Below are 21,578 nucleotides of genomic sequence, written 5' to 3'. Positions count from 1 at the left end.
GGGAGAGGACGCCAACCCGAAACCCTTGAGAAAACCCTGTGAGTAGAAAATTAACAAAAGAAGGATCGGGGTGAGAGGACAGAAAGTGAGAGAGGGCAGGCACATTAATTGGTGTGGAGGGATGCCCGCTTAGAATTGTTTTGACGTTGTTGCAGGCTTCCCTCTCGTAGGAGGCCTCATTCGCCGGGGGCAGACCGACTTTGGGTGGGGATCTTTGCAAAAGCTACAAACATGTGAAAAACGGCAATTAGGGAAAGTACAGACAGATTCATTGAAATTATTACACACAGTTGCACCATTAAAAAAGACCAGGGGGCGCCCTCTTCTATCGAGATTAGGGCTTACTGGATCAGGACCATGGACAGCAGCAGGCGTCGGATTCCTGTTGACGCTTTTAGGGCAAAAAGTGGCTGGATGGCCGTGAGAGCTACAGATGGAGCATGCGATGCCCGCCAAAATGCCGAACCAAAAGCTCAGTGTCGGTAACTGCCCAATCCAACCGGGTGTTGTGGAGTGTAATGAAGGCGGCAGATTTAGCTGCAAAAGCTAAATGATACTCGTAGAACATGGTTCCACCGTAGCGTTGGCTGAAGTCGGCCATCATCGCCATGTAAAGGTCCAGTTCTTCCCTCCGCTCATGGTAACTTTGGCACATGATGTCTCTATAAACACTGAACGCAATAACAAATTCCCCGAAGGAGAGATTGCGGAGCAGCCTAGGGTATGATGTTATGAGTAAAACAGATACGTCCCCACAGTCTATGAACTGACGATCGATGGCAGTAAGAGAGAGGCAAGATTAGGAAAAGATTAACGTCCTTACCTTGGATTATGTGAGATCTCATAATGGGAGAGAGAGCAGCTGCGGCGGGAGAAACAAACCTCCTACCTGGATCTTGAGCTGGGAGCGCTGAAGCGAGGTTGAAGGTATGTAGACCTGCTAGGGCGGAGGCTTCTGTAAGCGGTGCGCCCCCGGAGGCAGCGGGAGGGCGAAACGCCACTGGCAAGAAGGAGGAAGTGGAGGGGAGCGGCGCGTTGGGAAACGCTGAAGTGTTGAGAGAGGCTGCCGGTGTGGATGTTGATGGTCTTGAGACGGTCTCGAAGGCTTCCATTCTTGCTTCGAGGCCTTTTACTGTCGATGTAAGAGACAGGATAGCTTCCACTATGGATTGATCGGCCGCCGGCAATGTTTGGACTTGGGAGGCCGAAGGCTGGGGGCGCGTCGGAGCTTTGTAAGCCCTTTTTCCTGGCTGAGGTGGAGGAAGCTTAGCCGGGCGCTTTCTACTTGCCTTTTTCGGCTGAACTGGGGCCTCCGGGGGAGCGATATCCTCCTGGTCGGAGATGGAGGGAGTACCCAGAATACTCAGGGCCATAGAGAGCAGGTCTTCTCTCGGAGTCCCGCTTTTGACGGGGATTCCTTGTTTCTCCAGTAACTCCAGAAGCTGTTCGACGGATGGTTTGACCATGGGGAGTCCCGTGCGAGGACACGAGAGCTCCGGCGCACATTGGCGGGTGGAATAAGGTCATCCTCGTCGGAGTCAGAGACTTGAAAGTCGAGCAAATTGTAGCAAGACATGGTGAGCTGTGAAGCGGAATACGACTGACTATTCGAAAGCCGATACCTGGAGACAGCAAACAGGTACGTGAGTGAAGAAGTTTTAAAGACAGTTGTACGCCGCTGATTGGTTAAGAGTAATGAATGAATGAGTGACGTAGCATTGAGTCTTCCTGACAGAATTTAACGCTGACGCCTATTTTTCTTATGCATGCGCCCCATTTTGAGTATTTTGCCTGACATTGTACATCATCTACTTAGGAGATCATTGCTCCTACATACTTTGGCCTATAATCAAATGCCTGAACTCTTTGGAAAGCTTAGACACTGTAGTTTCTTGGACAACAATCAGAAATGTGATGTATTGACACAGAGTTACAGAGGCTAGAATACTATTTTTTCATTCTGCCGGATAACAAGTATCTCTGAACTAGGGGTGTAACGGTACACAGAAGTCACGGTTCGGTTCATACCTCGGTTCGGACATCACGGTTCGGTACGAGTTCGGTACAATGGAGGGAAAAGCAAAACAAAAATGCAGAAAGCATTTTTTTTTGTACATGTCTCAGGCTGTACCACCTAGTGTCATACAGTCTCTTCCCTGAGCTATCTGCAACAGCCTGAAGTGTGTAAGATGTAGGCTAAACAGTACAATAAGTGCCCAGACTCAATCTGTAACTTGTAAACAAAATAAGACAATCAGCTATAATACTGAAAATAGGCCTACAGCATCTCTTATTTCTGAAAGTGCAAATTACATAGAAAATGATTTTTAAAAATCCACTTAAGCAAGACCTTCAACATCTGTGTTTAGTTGTATATGGAAGGGTCTACAATTTGCCTCAATATTTTTCATTGTGTGTAAAGTAATAATCTAGCCTACTAACTGTGAAAATATCACACTATTTTGCCTTTTTTTAAAAAACGAAATTGCTCCTTTCATTTCATAAACAGACTACAACTAGAAGTCACGTGACTTTGCCCTTTGACGTTAACTCACCGTAGCATGGTTTGTTTATTAGCCTGGTTAGCGTTGTCACTTTATTTTACTGTCTATGCACTTAACACTACCAGCTCCTCATGTGAGAAGTTACAAGTTACCCCAACATAAAGGTAATTACCACCCGATTTACATAGCTTTCTGTCATTACGAAATCATTTAATTTAAGCCATAGGTTTTGGCCCTATTTGTATGTGTATCCAAAGGCTGCTGAAGCGCACGGGAAGTTTCTTTCCCCTCGTTTCAGTGATTGGTAGCCTACATCATCTGGGTGATGGCTTCGAATATGTGTAGCATTTTTTCCACTCACATACCCAATGCTGAACAACGCCGACACACAATTTCATCTTATCCACCACTCTTTCGCCTGTACTAACGTTACTGTAACTGAAGTTCTCAAACTTGCGATCTTAAAGAGACCAGCGGATCCTCTAACTCTTGTAGGTCTAACCTTAGTGCTGCTAATGACTGACGGACTCGACCGACGACCTGACAAAAAAAAACATAGGCGCCAATCAGAGCTTCAGAGCTAAGGCGAGGCTACAGATTAGCGTTAGGTGTCGCTAAAGAACTCCCGTAACTCTCGCTACTTAACAGTAATTGCGCATGACATTAATTAATCCGCACACGAGTTTTATGTATTTTTATACCGTGTATTCTCCGTGTAAATTCATGCACCGAACCGTGACGCCCGTACCGTTTCGGTTCAATACGAATACATGAACCGTTACACCCCTACTCTGAACTGACCACATTTCAGCCCTCTAGGTCACTTGAGATGACTTAGAAACACAACTAAGCCCTAGCATCAGGTCTTGTGAAGCTGTGTGCAAAAGTATATCAATATAGAATGAAAACGACTTACTTTAGACCATTATTTGCCAAGGAATGCTAATGCGTTTTGTAAATTGCCCTATGGAAACTCCCCATAGGATATAGCATATTTGGTTATCCAAAATGCATACTGACAATCAAATGCTTACTGCACATGAACCCCTTTGTGTAGAAGCATAATCCTGGTCTCAAATGAAAGGTAACACTTTAATGGTAAGAGATCACACAGGGATGGATAATGAGTGTTTAAGATTAAATGACAATGCCAGACACCTTCAGATATGAGAGCCCCCTTCAGATTTTTGACTTTGTTGTTTTCATGGGAGCCAGTCCTCACTCTAAGGGAGCTCGGCTCCCTCTGGCTCACACGTAATTGGAGCACTGGTCATGATGAGTCGGGGGTGGCCCAAATGAATGATAAAAAGAGGGGAATCTTGTCAAGCTTGCTCTCTTTTCTTCTGGGTCTTCTGCCTTTTTCTTGGACTGGCTAGGCTCTGCCTGGTCTGCTCCCTCTCTCTCCCCCTCTCCCTGTCTCCCTTTGTCTTCTCTCTATCCTTTAATATTTGGGTTTGTAATCTTATTTGGTATACTGTTTCATCTGGTGTATCTGTTATTCTTAACTTGTTAATTTGTTAAAGCGATGGTTCGGAGTAATTTCACCCTAGGGTCCTTTGCACCATGACCCCGAGCGAAACACCCTCCCAGAACCTGTTTTCTCTAGGTCGAACCCTGGTCGAGTAGCACTGTCAGAAACAAATGAGTTTCTGCAGTCGTAATGGTACCAACTTTTATCTCATAAATTACCCCACCAATAATGCCCTGAATGGTACGAAACTTTGAAATCGAGGCATTGAAAAGTTTGTAAATACACCAGGAGTTTATTTAAATAACACTTGCCTGATGGATGCTACTATCTGCTACTACCGCTGCGTCAACGTTACTTCCGTGATTTGGGAAAAGGCCATAAAAGTCCTGGCAGGAAGCGATTACATCAACGTTTTTTGGTATATCCAGTTTTTAATATTTTCTTTCCTAAGTGTTTACAACTTAGTGTTAACCAATAATTGTTGCAAACTGGCACTACAAACAAAATATTAGTGCATTCCTGGATCTACATCCTTATGCATGCTTCCTGCCAGGACTTTTACAGGCTTTTCCCAAATCACGGAAGTAACGTCGACGCAGCGGTATAGTAGCAGATAGTAGCATAATCCCAGCTAAAAAAACTAATCCCAGCGCTCGGTGAGGAGTTAGGGCACTTCAGCCGTTCCTACTGGTCGGGGTTCGAACCGGCACTTCGAGCGCTTGATAATATTTGAGCTGTTGGAGAATCTGTGGAAACCTTTTTTAACAAGCCAGAAGTGCAGTCCATTGACCTGTAGCTTTCGTGGTGCTTAACCGTGTGGAAAGCATAGGCAGCCTAGGCAGCAGTGACAGCTGTACTCTCATTTTTACTTACGAAAAACTCACTTTAGCTGATGAGCTCTCGCCCCTCGCTGCTGTTCGATGCTTTGTTGAACATATGTGTGCCTGTGGGTCGTTGGCACCTTTACTTGCGACCGACACATAAGTGCCTGCTTTGCAGGTCAGGCATAGCCTGGCTAGCGCCACCACTTCTCAATGAGACGTGGTCTGGGAACCAAACATTAATTCTCTCGTATTTGAAAAAGATGCCCAGATCCGTTTATTTGGTGCCACGGATGTCTGTGCGTCTGTGCATAGCTCATCATCGTCTTGCTTTCCCCCTTGTTCTGTGATTGGTCCCCTATCTCAGGCGGAAATTTGCTCCATGGTCTCCAGGCTGCCTTAGCAGCGTGAATCAAATCGCGCGCAAGGCAGCATGGGAACACCCAGGCTAGGTCAGGCACTCAGCTTCATGTTAATCTCGACCGAGACGAAAACATGGAAATTTATGTTTTAATTCGTCAGTGAACTTACTGTACACTTGCGTTTCTGCATGGCTGAAGATGCCGGGTAGCCATGCGCTTTGCCAGTGGTAAACAAGGAGTTTGCGCTATTGAGGTGACTGACCAATTAAATGTTTACAGAGAATACTATCGACCAATGAAATGACGGTAGCTCTAAGGTGAGGCTCTACACTTCCACTCAATGCAAAGCAAACTGTAGGGGGAGGGCGTGACTCATATGTGAATGAAAGAGAGAGCAATTCCAATTCGCTATAAACACGTTTGAGGCTAACAAAATCCCGGACGATTTTAAAATTCCGCCCGGATGCCTTTTTAGGTTTAAAAAAGAGGATGTCTGGTCATCCTACTTTCTAACACAAGGGAAGCATATTTTTAGTCAAAATTGAGATACTTCCCTCCCAGGCAAGGGTCCTATAGTCATCCTGGCAATACTGCAGTTATTTGTAGCTTAAATAGCCTACTAAAGCCTATAATAATCTACACAGAATCAGATTAGCCTACATTATATGTCCATCTCTGAATAGTTTATCAGAAGGCTATGTTTAGTTTTACAGTAGGACAGCTTCACAAACAGTATAGGCTACTTTTACAGGACTCTCTCTACAGTATACGTATAAATCATTATTAATTGTCCGCATGTGTGCATGCAGCCTACGCATGGTGTGAGTGTGTGTGTGAGGGAGAGAGCACAAGCTGGTAAACTGTTGCTAAATTTAGGCTACAATGATGCTAAGCATGGGAAAACAGATGCTAATTATGTGGGCAACATTCTCTAACAGCGATCAACTTGTCAGTTTTTTTGTCAAACAAGTTGTGAATTTGTTGTAACATTAAAACAGGGGACGACTTACTCTGTGCTCAAAGTGACATGCTCCAGCGGTTTCCACTGTGTATGTGTACAACGAAACACTCAGAAGAATCATGTGAACGATTTTCATTGGTTGGTTCAATCTTACCCAGCTACAGAGGTGCTATTTCCTGTTTGGCTATAATGGCCCCTTTCTTTTTTCCTTGGTTTTTTTATTGACTGGTAAGTGACAGGGTCGAGTCATGACTAAAGCAGGCACGGAGATGCGCTCATGAATGCCGTTTCCAGCGAGAGCAGCGATAGAATTTCACTGGAGACTTTTACTAAGGCACGTGCCCCAGTGAATAGGCCTAAAGCCTAAGGACTTTGTCCTAATTAGCCAGTTAGGACCTACTTTTGTGGAGATGCTTTGTGAATACACACACTGAAATAAACACTCAGATTATCATTACCAATTAATTTTGTTAACTTTATCATTTCCCTAAAGTTGTGAGATCCCAATTAGAAGAAAATCATCCAAGTACACTACACCAAAAAAGCAGATGTGGCTAAGGATGACGTTTGTTACCATGGCTATGGTAATCCCTATCCTAGCTGTTCTAGCCAGTTCTGATACAGGTAAGAACAACCTACAGTTGTGGTCACACTCACACACACACACACTCTTATTAGCTGTCCATCTGTTGCATCAGAAAGAGGTTTGTTTAACAGTGTTGGGAGTAATGCGTTACAAAAGTAATGTAATTACTGTAATATATTGCTGTTTGCGGTAACGCGGTAATGTAAGGCATTACAAAAAAAAAAATTGGGTAATATTTACTCGGTACAAACTTCAGTAACGCGCGTTACAATGCAGTTTAACCCAAAATTAATCGCTTGTTTTGTTTTGATACATATTCGCAAACACCACGCGAGAACAACAGAGGAGAAAAAATCCGCGCAAAATAGTAGAACGTTATCTCCTGATACTGGTTGAATATGACTGTGGCTGCAGCAGACTCGCAGGCGGACTCTATTTGCTGGATGGACATAAGCCTACGCTCATTATTTTCAGCTTGTCAGAGACAAGGCTATGAAGAACATAATAGTTAGTGCACTTTGTGTGCGAAACCGAAAGATCTCTCAGCTCGCGAAATAGCACAAGTAAATTAATGAAACATCTAAAGTAGTGCCACGCTAATCTTTTTGATTCTTGATAAAACACAAACTATGCTGTTGTGCATGTCAGCTTTGTGCTGTGAACTTGAATTGAAGAGAATAAAGCGATAGAAATGCAGAAAAAGATTGTGTAGCCTGGCAGTGCCACCGCTTCCACCACGCGCATCACGCACTTTGCGTTGGGCACCAAAGGACAGAGGGGGCACCCAAATGTAACCAATGAATAGTAGATTTACTGCAAACTGCGTTTCACTCTTCATCAATAACGTTTACAATGTCAAAATGCCCTAACACGATGTTACATGCAAGTTTGATACCTTTTGGGTTCTCTCAATCACCACGTAGTACTAGAATTGGTGGGTCTTCAATCATTCGTTTTCCAAGCATTTAGGCTACATGAAGCACATGATATGCTGAGTCGACTGAAACGCATTCCATTCAGATAGCTAGGTGGATACCAGGCTCATAATTCACTTGTATTCACGAAATGTGAAGCAACATGTCATTGCATACTTCCATTTCCAAAGCAATGAAGGTTGCTTAAAACAACTTAACATTGTGCATATTATTGTTAATATTGTGCTATCAATGTAACTCAAACAAATAAGGCTTGTAAACAAGAGCTAGCAAAAGGGCATTATGACAACGTAAAGATCAATGCTCTTAAAGTGACAGTGCACCATTTATAAGTAAAACAGCATTTCTTCAGAAATTAATGTTTAAAAATACACAGTAATGGTCTGTAAATAATAGGCCTTTTATTTTACTTTAGGTGTTTAAGTTATCATTTAAATGTCACTCACTCAAAGCCACTCACTTAGGGCACCGAAATGGCCAGCAGGCCACCATCTTGACATGTCTTTATTAAAGGAACCGTATGTAAAAATTGTATTTCAATTAATCATAAAATTGCCCTGATATGTCACTAGACATTACGAAATCATGTTCATTTCAAATACTTATATCACTGACAACAGTAGTCTGGCCAGGATATTGTCATTTAAAAAGTGAAGTTGCAGCCCTCAACTGATGTTGATGTTGTCATGTTGTGTTTTGGCCTAATGCGCCACCCTCCACCTATCTACTAATCACAAAGTCAGTAGTGTTTCGTCATCCGGTTGCCAACTCTGCCAGTCAGAGGGGAGGGGAAGTGGATACACCGCTCTACAGTAATTTGAAAGTGATTGTAGTACCCGTTTTGGCCACAATCTTACATACGGTTCCTTTAAGCTTTGATTTACAATATAGTAAGCTCTCTATTGATTTTAATGAGTAGGCCTAGGCCTTAAAGTTACAATATTTCTATCACAATTTACCAGACTTTGACCTTTTGTCGGTTTTAAAAAAAATTCTGACTATGATTGTTCCTTGTATTGCATTATGAGCACTGCGCCTATTGCATTCTACTGTTGCCTTAAGCCTAGCTCAGTCATTATGCTATACCACATCTCCCTCCATTGGAAGAGCAAGCTGCATTGAGCATAATAAACTGCATTTAGAATGGCAAATCCATATTTCTAGATATTTTGGTGAAAGTAACTTAAAAGTAATGCAATAGTAGTGTAATGCCTTACAATTCAGAGACAGTAATATTATAATGTAACAAATTACTTTGAAATGACAGTAATAAGTAATGCATAGTACATTACGATTTTGAAGTAACTTGCCCAACACTGTTGTTTAATGTCGGCTGCCCTCTGGTGTTGTTGGACACGTCTTTCAGCCCTCCTGTAAAGAAAGGTGTTGTGTAATTGTTTTGGTCATCCTGGCACAGATGACACAGAAGTTCACCTTGGGTCTGGTTTATTTTACAGCACTTCAGGAGGCCTTTGGCATAGTCCTTATACTGCCATTACCCATTTTGCATTGCTGAATTGGCCATAAAGAGATAAGTATGGAACAAGGCTGGACAATTGGCCCCGGAATATTTTGGCCAAAATGGTCCAATACAATCGGTCAGGCCCAATCATACAGTCATGGCAGTAAATATGCTTATTATACAGCTCTTCACAATTCTAGTAGAACGCTCCATTGACTTGAATGGGATTCCCCAAAGTTCTAGCGGTAAAATAAATTCATGTAATTACCGCTGCAAACATATAATTACCGCTGTCAATGGCAACGGGTTTTGTGCTTCTGATACATCTTTCATATCACTACGCAAGGACTGGAACTTCATTCAAACGTGAAAGCAGGCGGTTGATCAGCTGTGTTCTAAAGAATGTTTGATTCAAGTTCAGCAGCGTATGTTGTTGCAAACTATTTGTTTCTCAGCAAATGCCACGATGAACGGTAACAAATAGGCTAGGCTATGTAGGCTAAAGTCATATCGTGGGGAGTTTATTATTTCGTTTTGGCAAGTAGCCGTATAATAAGCGGGATAATGTATAGAACGCCGGTCATTATGGGAAAATAAGTCCCTTCAGGGCGAAACAAGACCCGGTCCGGTTCGCCCTGTCGGGACTTATTTTCCCAACAATGACCGGCGTTCTATAGCCTAGAAATCTAGACGCGCCCCTAGCTGCCAGGGCTAGTCTAGCAACTCTCCGTTGACTTGTGAGCTCTAGAAAATCGAAACTAAATCTGGCATTGAAATCGTGTATAGAGTCGTTTGTTGGGCTTAACATAATGATTGATGGCAGAGTTGCAACGGTTTGGCTTGAATTCCCTGCTACTTGAAAACAAATATCCTATTGCGTCCTATTGCGTGCAGAGGGAATTTTAAAGACAACTGATTATCCCGACCCTCGGACTGAGCACTGCGAACGGTGAGTGCCCAGACCCTACATTATAATGTGGGTCTGGCTCGCCAGGCTAGGCGTTCTATACATTATCCCTTACTTATTACACGGCTCTTCAGAGTGCTGCAGAAAGTTCCATTCACATGAATTGGCCTTCCCAACGTTCGGGCCTATGTTAAATCTATATAAATCACCGGCAAAGTATATAATCACCGCTGTCAATGGCAACGGGTTGATTAACGTCTTTCATATCCCTCCGCAAGAATACCGTTCGCTTATTGCAATGGAATTTCATTGAAAGGGAAAGTAAGCTAGTAAGACGTTGCCACGCAACACCTGAAACTGTCAAGTTCTATCTGTGTGGCGAACTATTTATTCTGTCAGCGGAAGACACGAAACGGTAGCAAATCATTTTTAAAGATTCATTGTGTTAGGTTTCTTTTCTCGTTTTGGCAAGTAGCCGTGTAATAAGCGGGATATGCGCGTCTTGCACGCAATTATGCAATGCATAAAATACACAACAACAGGACAACAACAGTATATAGGGGTGAGAACCAGAGGGGCATAAGTGAAATTTTTGGTGAAATTGTGATATATACTGTACATCAAATGAAATCTCTTGATCAGCTCTTTCTAAAAGGAGAAAATAATTTTGGAAGCAATTGTAGAGTTATTAGTGAAAAAACAAAGGACTTAACACTGAACACACTGAACCAGTTGGTGATGTTCTGGTCCTACTGCAAAACTGGTGAAATGTTACTTACAGAAACAATAAATCTGGTTCTAAGCCCTTTAGTGTCACTGTCATTTTGTTATGTATTGTAATTAAGGTAAACAGATTGTTTACCTTAACATAACATTTCCAAAATCATTCTGATGGCACATAACCTCATAACATGACAAACGCCACTTCTGCCATTGTCTGAGCGGCCTTCTAAAGGCAATTACCAACGTAGCAACTTTCTGTGTCCGGGTAGGACTTAAGAGTCCAAAGGATCGGTATAGGCCAGAGACTGTGTCTCTGTGTGTGGGCCTAAAGCTGTCTGATGTTGAATAGGCTTTCTTCGAAGTGGCACTCCAAGTGAACACCATCTCTGTGTCTCAGGACACGTGGAAGAGGTGGGCATGGCTAAGAGAAGGAGGCTGAACAGGACTGGTGCCTTGGCATACATACACACACACACACACACACACTGTACTGAGTATGTTATTATGACCGCCGCGCAGCGAAGCGGCGGTCATATAGGTTTAGTCAGATTTTTTTTTTTTTCTTTTTCGCATGTCCAAATTTCCGTCAATGATTCCCGGGACACTGAAAGACCGGGGTAGACGAAACTTGGTGGGCATGTAACCCCACATGGATAGCATGGAACCTTCGTTTTGATCTGTAGCCCCCCCGCTGGACTGCACCCCCCGAAAGGAGGGTAGGGCAGACACAGTTTTCTGTGAATATCTCGAGAACCGTAAGGTTTAGGAGGACCATTTTTTTTTTGTATGTTGATCTCAAGGGGCCATGTCAACCCATTCCATAACCACTCATTTCATGTATAGCGCCACCTAGTTAAACACAAAAAAGTAAAAATGAGGTGTTGTAATCGCAGGTATCTGTGACCTAACTTAGTCAGAACTGCACGAAATTGGAAGTGTAGGATCATTATGACACCCTCTGAATGCACGCCAAGTTTTGTGGAATTCCGTTCATGGGGGGCCACACAATAAATTAATTTATGTTACTATACACCAACTGGCCTGTAGGTGGCCGGAGACAGTTTTCTGTGAATATCTCGAGAACCGTAGGGCCTAGGAAGTCCACCTTTTTTTTGTATGTTGATCTCAAGGGGCCATGTCAACCCATCCCATTACCACTTATTTCATGTATAACGCCACCTAGTTAAAAAATTAAAAAGCAAAAAATTAGGTGTTTTCATCACAACATCTCTGGCTGACATGGTCAAAACTGCACGAAATTGAAAGTGTAGGATCATTATGACACCCTCCGAATGCATGCCAAGTTTTGTGTACTTTCGTTCATGGGGGGCCTTACAATAAAACAATTTATGTGTACATTTAGTGACGTACACCAACAAGGATTCCCGGGACACTGAAAGACCGGGGTACACAAAACTTGGTGGGCATGTACCCCCACATGGATAGCATGGAACCGTCATTTTTCGTTTTGATCTGTAGCCCCCCCGCTGGACTGGACCCCCCGAAAGGAGGGTAGGCCAGACACAGTTCTCTGTGAATATCTTGAGAACTGTAGGGCCTAGGATGACCATTTTTTTCCGTATATTTGCCTCCAGGGGTCATGTTAACCCATTTCATGTGCACAAACAGATACACACACACACACACAGTAATCATACGTATGACACATACTCACACAGTAGACATATGTACGCTTCCATGCACAGACACATACGCAGGCACACACACAAGCACGCACACACACACACACACCCACACTCATAACATAAACATAACACAAACAATCAAGAATTTCTCAGAATTATGAACAGGCAAGATGGAGGTGGGGTTGTATAAAATGAATTTTACATGTGAAATCTAGAGCCTGACCGATTTATCGGCGAGCCGATATTATCGGCTGATATTAGGCATTTTCCAAACTATCGGTATCGGCATTTATAATGGCCGATAAATGACTATTTTAAAAATAAAATAAAAACGGACAAAACACCCTTCAACCATGTCATGAGTGTTGGCGTTGTATAGTTTGTCCACCAGAGGGCACTCTACACCGTCCCTGCTGGCAACACTCGTTTATAACGCGCCACACATCCTGCAACCTGCTGATCCAGCCAGAGTCGGGCAGAGAGAACCAGTTATCCGCGATTGAGATCATCAGTTAAGTGTGTTCATGGTGATTTGGTATAACAATTGAAAAGAACATCTCTATCAGTTCTCTTAACTCAAGTAAGCATGACAAAATTCGTGAAAACAATGTCCAGTTTTGCTGCTGTTAAATAAGCCGAGTGAAGCGGAATTAGCTAGTAATTAAGTTACGTTGTTACAGTGTAGTTGACTGTCTGTCCTTTTAACTTTTGACAATGTGACTGAATATGACTGTATTTCTTTAATAGCGTGACAGTTATAGCAGTGAGACGTATCATCTCTCCCCGGCCTGTTATTTTGAAAGCGTATGTTTTACAATTTGCAGTATGACGTTATCCATTGCTAAATTATGGCTCATCATAGACTAGCTAACCACAAAGCTAGCTAATGCCATGAATATCAGTGGAAGACCGCTAACGTTAACATTAATGAGCTTGGAAACCACAACGAACTTATTCTGCCTAATAAAGTAATGATTACTGTATTTAAAACTAGTATATCTGTAGTTACAGTCCCTGCATTGTAAAATGTAAGTTAGACGTGCGAGGAGTGAACATTTGGACATAGAGAAAAAGTATCAAACGTAGCTTGTGCATAAAAGTTAGCTTTTCTTTTAAACGTGTGTGAAATCCAATGACGCCAAGTGTGCGTTTCAGACTGTCGTTCAGCCGCAGCATTAACAAGTTACATAATGGATTTAGATCACTAAATAGTAGGTTTTAGAAGGCAGGCAGCAACTGATGATTGAAAATGGTTTGATGTAGCTTGATGGAAATAATTTTAAAAGTGCAGGTAAAGGGATAAGCAAGCTGACATTGTAATTATAAGGTAGCTTATAAGGCAATAGGGACTAATTATTACACACGCAAACATTTAGGAGTTACCTTTATCTTGTTTAATGATAATACAAATGATGATGATAGTAATAATGTCATCATTATTTTTTGTAATTAAGTCTTAGTTCAAAGTTATATTTATGAAGCTTACCAAGTCTTTTAATACTGGTAACTTTGATTTGGTTGTTGTTGTTATTGTGTTTTTGTTCAAAAGACTAAGTTTAATATCTTAAGTTTCTATTTTTATACATTTTATTTATCAGAACTTTAATATATTTCGATGTTCCACTGTGACAATATTATTTAAAAATAAACAAGTTTGTTTTTAAATTGCATTATCATATTATTTTAGTCAATACTCATAAATAACTACAAATAACTAATGTTAGGGAAATCTGTTAATGTTTTGTTTCGCGTTTCTGAAAAAAAATATATATATCGGCCGATATATCGGAATATCGGGTTTTTAAATCAACAAATATTTGTATCGGTATCAGCCTTCAAAATCCTTTATTGGTCGGGCTCTAGTGAAATCTATGAACTAATCATGTTTTGGTACTTGTTGTCTAGCAGATACCAGTGAGAATTGAGTGTGGATAATGCAATTTAGTGAGACAGTTAGAATCATATAGGCCTTTCAGCGTGATTTCTTTTTGTGGAAAAAATGTGCTGGACTGGGCGGCGGTCATATTTTGTACCGCTCTGCGGTACATCTAGTTGTGTGGATATCAATGTCATTTTTCCATGTAGTTTTCCATCATTTCACCATAGATTTTTCATGTCTCTCCACTTAGGTTTGGATAACAAAACATTACCTCTGGATGACTTCAGGACGCTTATACTATTGATCGAAGATAAAGATTTGATTGACGGCAGAAATATCTGTAGAAGTCACTACACTGATCTTGTCTCTCTATATGACAAGACAGACGAAGAGCAATTATTAAAATTGTTACAATTGGCAAAAAAAAGTTACCTTGGTACTTTAATTGGTCTAATAGGTTCTTCCAATTCATACAAATGGTCAAATGGTGATATTGTTATTTACCAAAAAAATGCTTTAAATAATCACACCAAGTGTGTTGCCATGACTGCAAGTGGGGACTGGGAGGCTTTGAACTGCACCAAAAAGAGACCATTCATCTGTTACAGCGACGGTAAATATCTTTAAAAGTGACATTACACCCACCATTCTGAACTTTTCACCATGTGAAGATGGCATTTGGTCTCTCTTTCTAGCACCTAGTAATTCCTCTAGGTACACACTGATTGAAGAGAAAAAGACTTGGCAAGAGGCTCAGGATTATTGCAGAGAGAATTACATTGACTTGGTAAGCATCAAAGATGAAGAGCAGAACAACGCTGTATTTATTGAAAAACAGACAAACCCAAATAATTCCTGGATTGGTTTGATACGTGACGGCTGGGAGTGGTCTGATGGAGGACTGTCAGGATATAGGAACTGGAGAGGTGCAGCTTTTGAACCAGGTAAAACTGCAGTGAAAATCACCCTTGATGAAGTATGGACGCCAGCAACTAACACGACCATCACTCCTCTCATCTGCTACAAAGGTACATATTTTAACATGTCTGTGTGAATGTGTGTGTGTGAGTGTGCATGTCAGTGCGTGTGGCTGTAAAATTTGTGTGCAGTGCCAGTGTGTGCACATGTGTGTATGTGCCAGTGTATGTATGTTTGTGTCTGTACAAACTTGAATGCACTGCCACTGTAGCTGTGTGTGTGTGTGTGTAGCAATAATGAAGTATGTGGCTACAGACGGTGTTGATTGAACCAAGAGCTTCTCCAAGCTCTGATGATGCTGAATCTAATATTCTCACACAGAGTAATCTTTAAATTCTTACAGTTGCCACACATATGATTTAATATTATCCGATTTAATGAGGTCAGACCACTGTTTTTTACCATTTGCTACAGTTTATCCACTGTTTACATCCGCTGCCTTGTCCTCGTTGTGGTTGGGAAATACTAAGTATATACTTCTTCTGAGTGTTCTGTCAGCTTGTTTTCAACACCTGATGCTGATAAAATGTGTCAATTAGATGGTCATCATTAGTCAAGTGCAGAAACAGACTGGACAGGGCCGGTTCTAAGCAGGGGCCAGGGAGCCCAAGCATTGAGTCATTTTTTTTAGTCGTGCATTTTTAGTGTGCAGCCTCAAACCCAGCTTGGATGTAGATGAGTTGGTGTTGAGTGTAATGGTAGCTAGCTGGTGCCTAAATCTCAATGTTTTAGGGATCGACCGATATGGTTTTTTCAGGGCCGATACCGATATCAATTATTACCAAAACAGGAGGCCGATAACCGATATGTAAAACCGATATGTCAGTTGTCAATAAGTAAAGGCTATATGCTGCAAAAATTTAATTCAAAATCATTTAATTATGCAAACTTTTCTTTCTTCTTTTGATACACAATTGTCTATCAACTTGCATCACTTCGCAAGTGTAAATCCTGTGTATCATGTTAATCCAAGAGCTGAGTGATAGCAATTATTTTCATAGAGTAGGCCTGCACAATGGGCTATGTGCTTGTTAAGGGACCTGTCACAAAGATGATGCTTTGCCTTTGTGTGTGTGAGTGCACGAGAGGGAGAGGGAGAGGAAGAGGTGCATGCGTGATGGCAAGTGTTACGGTTGAATAGTTTAACAAGAGTTTTAAAATAGTTCTTAAGCTATTTGTGTCCATGTGTAGGCTATAAGCTACACTTTTGAGAGCCTAAAAGGCACGTTAATAGCCAGCTCAGGACGCGATTTTGTTCAGGTCGGATTAAATTACGGTTGGCCCTGGGTGCATGTAGTCTTTTCTTTTTTTTTTTTTTTTAAAGTATATTTTTTGGGCTTTTTGCCTTTATTATGATAGGACAGTGAAGACAGACAGGAAGTGAATGGGAGAGAGAGATGGGGTGGGATCGGGACATGACCGCAGGTCGGACTCGAACCTGGGTCCCCGTGGGCACTTGGATCCGTACATGGTATGGGCGCTGTAGCCTGCTGCGCCACAGCGCCCCCCAACATGTAGTCTTTTCTTACAGTCCGTTTCAAAAAGGAGGAATTAGACTTTTTGACGTTCGCTATCGCATAATTTAGGGCTTGTCTGTACTATGTCCGCCGAGGTGTCCCGTTATTCACAATTAACGAACGAGGCGGAGGCAGAGAACTCCCGACGCGCAGCACCCGAGGTTGTGGGATAACTAAACACCATCAGTAACGTGCATCAATCGGGAATTGGCTAAATGAAGGAAGTGGGTGCTTTACTTATTGATCCGGATCAGAGACAATAGCTTACAAAGTGGTGTTTTTGTAACTTCAGTGTAGATGATTGTGATTCACTGCAACTTCAGCAATGTAGGCTACCCTTACCTTCGAAAAATAGCTCGGTAGGCTACAGCTGAAGCCCAGTCTGCCTCAGTGAGAATCCTAAACTTTGTCTGTGTTCAGTCTTCGATCCTGATTGGTTGCATTCGTGCTAACTAACAAATCAGACGGTGTAGTGGGCGGGACAATGCTCTTGACCACATAGTAGCAAATTCAGGGAGTGAGAGACGCTTTACAGACAAAGTAGCGCATTTCATTCTTTATCTATTTCAATATCGGCTTATCGGTGGAAAAAATGACCGATACCAATTATTATAAAAATGTTAAATATCGGCCCTAATAATCGGCCAGGCCGATAATTGGTCGACCCCTACAATGTTTCCCCTTACGCACTCACACACTTTGATGTGCGTTCTGGCAACCAATTCTGTTATTAGCGTTTTAAACCCTTACGCACTCACAAACTTGATCACTTATGACAGGTGTCCGTTAAGTGTATGAGGGTTCAGGGCTTATATACCTTATGTGGTAGTGTGTCCCTGCACAACCAATAGTTTACTTAACGCGCCCGCTACGCTGTAAAAGGGGGCGAGGCTTCATTTGGGCTGACCTGATGGCATCTGATTATTTAAAGGGGGTGGGAAGAGGCCGCTTGGTCCTAATATACCTGTTCCGGAGGCAAGGTGCGCCAGGTTGGGAAAGCACAACGTTTCTCCTCTTACTGTGAGCTGGCGTTTGACGTAGGCCAGGTTTTAGTTTGATGGAGCGTTGTTTTGTTACTGTCGCTGAGCTTGTTAATTCTCACATTGTCTAATAAAGGTGTATCAGGCAGCGGGGCCAACATAACAGGGAAGATGGCTGGTTCCTTAGAAGAGCGGTATGTTTGCTTTGTTTTCATGACTGTTGCAATCACGTAACCAGCGTGTGTGGGGTATTCACCAGTGGAGGGGTTGGCGCGTGTGTATGGTAATAACCTTGTCCGTTTTTTTGCGGGTTTTTATGTTGTATATAGCGTAAATAAATAAATGTTCTTCATTAAAATACAGGGTGCATAAGTATTCATACCCTTATGTTAAACCTATGTTGAATTCCCATAGAGACAGGCAGATTTTTAAGGCCAGTTATTTCATGGATCCAGGATACTATACATACACACATCATCACTTATGCACCCTGTTAGCCTAGAAATCTAGACGCTGCCAGGGCTAGTCTAGCAACTCTCCATTGGCTTGTGAGCTCCAGATATCGAAACTTCTCCGGGCCAATGAAATCGTGTATAGAGTCGTTAGGTGGGCTTAACATAATGATTGATGGCAGAGTTGCAACGGTTTGGCTTGAATTCCCTGCTACTTGAAAACAAATAAGATGGATGTTGCTGTTGGCGAACAGTGTGACACGAGTTAAGCTTTTATTAAGTTGGCAAACGTTTGAACTAGCCAACTAGCTCCGCTGGTGGGAAACGCATGGGACTCATAGCGCTGCCGCTGTCCTATTGCGTGCAGAGGGAATTTGAAAGACAACTGATTATCCCGCCCCTCGGACTGAGCACTGCGAACAGTGAGTGTCCAGACCCTACATGTTAATGTGGGTCTGGCTCGCCAGGCTAGCACCCTGTATTTTAATGAAGAACATTTATTTATTTACGATACATTATTCATTCACAAAGAAAATGATGATTTTTTTATTCCTCTTTTTGGTCAGCTTTAACATGGGGCTTAAGACTTTTTATAGGCACTGTAGCTTGGACACAAGCATGATAAAGTGTCCTGAATAGATAACAGTCTTTGGCGTAGGCCCTGTCTCTGATCCGTCCAGCGATGAGCGTGTCTCGATTCCTGCCGATGGAAGAAGGCAGGAGCAGGGAGCCTACCCCCCTACGTAAAGACGGGGACCAACCGGTGGCGGTGGCTGAAGGGAGATGATGCAGTTGGCTGGAGGGGTGGTGGAGGGAACGTCAAGTCGGCGTACTGAGTAGCAGAAAGAAGTGTTAGGTGGAACAAAGGCTAAGATTGGCTCCATGAATGCATGGGTGGAGTAAGAAAGGCTACACTACGAGTCTTCCCAGCAGAACTTCCGCTTAAGCCAGCGGTTCCCAAACTATTTTCCCCGTGGACCACCTACATCCTGACTCCGCTCGCGTACCCCCACCATCCGACACATAAAAAAGTAACACATTCCATTCACGTATTCCAGGCATCATGTTTAATTAGCCGCCCTACATGATAACAAATAACAAAATGTGTATGTCTCTCAATCCACGTGAGGCCTAGGGCTATAGGCCTATCCCTCATCATACTTTCGTCTTTTCTGTCTCATCCTTTCTTTTATCCCCCTGCGCTCCACCTCCACCTTCATCAGTTTGCCCCCATCCCATTCCATCGTTACAGTACCTGTCTCCTGCTCTGTTTCTCTCCATTCTCCTCTTCGATCGCTTTAATTAGGCCTTTTGGACAGTGTCCCTGTTTTTAGCCAGTTTTCCATGTTTGCGTAGCCTTCTACCTAGCCTATACTTCCACGAAACTAGCGCACTAGATATTCTGGCTGCCCGCAGGAAATCACGTGCATTGTAGCTAGGTAGCTTATTTTTTAATGAAAACATAGCCTATTATAGAGTTTACAAATGATTTCCTTTAATTTCACGTTTCCATATCATTAGAATCTGATTCGAAATTATGTATTATTTATTAATTAATTAGATGATTAATTAAGTAATCATTTTTAACACCTTTCCGACATTGCGCTTTTCATCTCGCGTACCCCCTAGTGGCAGCTTTTGTACCACCAGTGGTACGCGTACCACAGTTTGGGAATCCCTGGCTTAAACTATCATTTCTCGTCACACAGATATCACTCCAAGCTGAACCTATGAAAGGCATTTATTGAAATGACTCCCTCAAACAGAGGTTTTGTGGATTTTATTAATTTTATGGAATCAAACAGCTTCAGTGGCAAATCGTAATGCCCTAAAATCTAAACATTTTTAAACTACTCTCCTATGCTTTTATTAACCCTTTTCTTTTGTGTATGTAAAGCACATTGAATTACCCCTGTGTATTACCCCTGCTAAATAAACTTGCCTTGCCTTGTCTCATTAGAGTGAAACAAAGATGGCTCATTTGGCAAGAATGGCTATTCAGATATTACAAAATAAAGCCTGCCTTTGATATGTCAGAGCTTATTTGTTGTTCTTTCAGACCACATCCATATCAGTGACGATAGCATGACCTGGGAGGAGTCTCTGGAATACTGTCGGGGATTCAACGGCTCTTTCTGCATTCGGTCAGAAAAAGAGCAACTGGCTGCTAAGAGGCTGATGAGAAGGCTCAAAATCACAGAACCGGTGTGGGTGGGTCTGCAGCAGAGCAGCTTCCTCGGGTTCTGGGTCTGGACCATTGGAGAGACACTGGCCTGGAACAACTGGAAGGGTGGGCAGGTGCCCCGGCTGCCCCTCTCCCATCACTGTGGTGCCCTGATGTCCGAGAAGGATGATTTCAAGTGGGCTGACATCAACTGCATGACCAAGCAGCGGGCTCTTTGTTTCGATTGGGTTGTCAATGAACCTGATGTTAATTGACATACTACTTCAATAATTCTCTGAATCAATGAATTCTGTGAATCAACTGTCTCAGCTTCTAATGCATACAATCTGGTGCTCCCTTAAACTACACATCCTGTTTAAGTGCATTATATCTCCAGAACGGTCTTTTGGTACGAGGGTTTGTACGAACTCAAAAATTAAGTGATTTAATGTTTTTTTTCCAGGAATTTCCCCACCAACTTTAGCTTTAGCTTTCCATCCACTATTGTAATTCCTCTGGCATTACATTCTGGTTTTATATTAACATTAACTTTAAGGCCGATATGTCTATTCACTTGTCAGTGTTGTGTAAGTACATAAGCACAGAATCTATACATAATGGAAAGCACATTTGAATGTCTTATCCAGCTATACTTTCTATGTATTTGTGATTGATCTTAACAATAAAATATACTACAATAACAAACTCATTCATAGTTGATTTCTTTAACTTAACTGGTAAATACTAAATACTGGACATCACCAGGCTATTTGTCAAATTCCACTTACTATTGAAAACAGGTGTCTATCTACTCTTTATGTAAGCCAGTGTAGATTATTGAATATAGTAAACAATTATGTTAATTGTCTTTGACAAAGGTGGGTTGTCTCTTTAGCAGCCTATAAGATCTCACACCTGCAGTATCAGTGTGTTATACTGTAAACATACTTCATGCGATGAGCTCCAGACATGGCGACACACATCAGTGCTTGTCTGGGTCCTGTCTTGGCCTGACTAGCAGTGGCTACATCACGAGCGCCTAGTCAGCAAGGCTAGTATTGACCATCTCATGAAAAAGCTGAGACTGGGAAAAACATGTACTTTGATCACATGGACTGAATGAGAGGGGCAGGGTTGGGTGGAGAGGGGGGAGCAAAGGAGAAGGGCATCACTCCAGCACCATGTCTAGCATGTCAACCATGTCTCAGATCCATCAAACAGGTTTCATAT

At 42.3% G+C, this 21,578-nt stretch overlaps 1 long non-coding RNA gene across 1 annotated transcript in view; it reads left to right on the top strand.

Moving 5' to 3' along the window:
* LOC143136738 (uncharacterized) overlaps positions 1-20,983 on the top strand; it is a 40,438-nt gene extending 19,455 nt beyond the window's left edge. The window contains exons 2-5 of the long non-coding RNA XR_012989428.1: positions 6,613-6,743; positions 14,508-14,870; positions 14,953-15,285; positions 20,244-20,983. This is a non-coding gene — a long non-coding RNA (uncharacterized LOC143136738). The remainder of the gene's footprint in view (positions 1-6,612; positions 6,744-14,507; positions 14,871-14,952; positions 15,286-20,243) is intronic.
* The last annotated feature ends 595 nt before the right edge of the window (positions 20,984-21,578 follow it).

This window comes from Alosa pseudoharengus, unplaced genomic scaffold (genome assembly GCF_046254945.1).
Source record: "Alosa pseudoharengus isolate Yale_2024_CS ecotype anadromous, Long Island Sound unplaced genomic scaffold, YU_APseudo_1.1 YU_APseudo_1.1_scf_20, whole genome shotgun sequence".
Lineage (NCBI taxonomy): Eukaryota > Metazoa > Chordata > Actinopteri > Clupeiformes > Clupeidae > Alosa > Alosa pseudoharengus.
The sequence above is the reverse complement of the archived record's forward strand: the minus strand, read 5'-3'. Positions and strand labels throughout refer to the sequence as shown.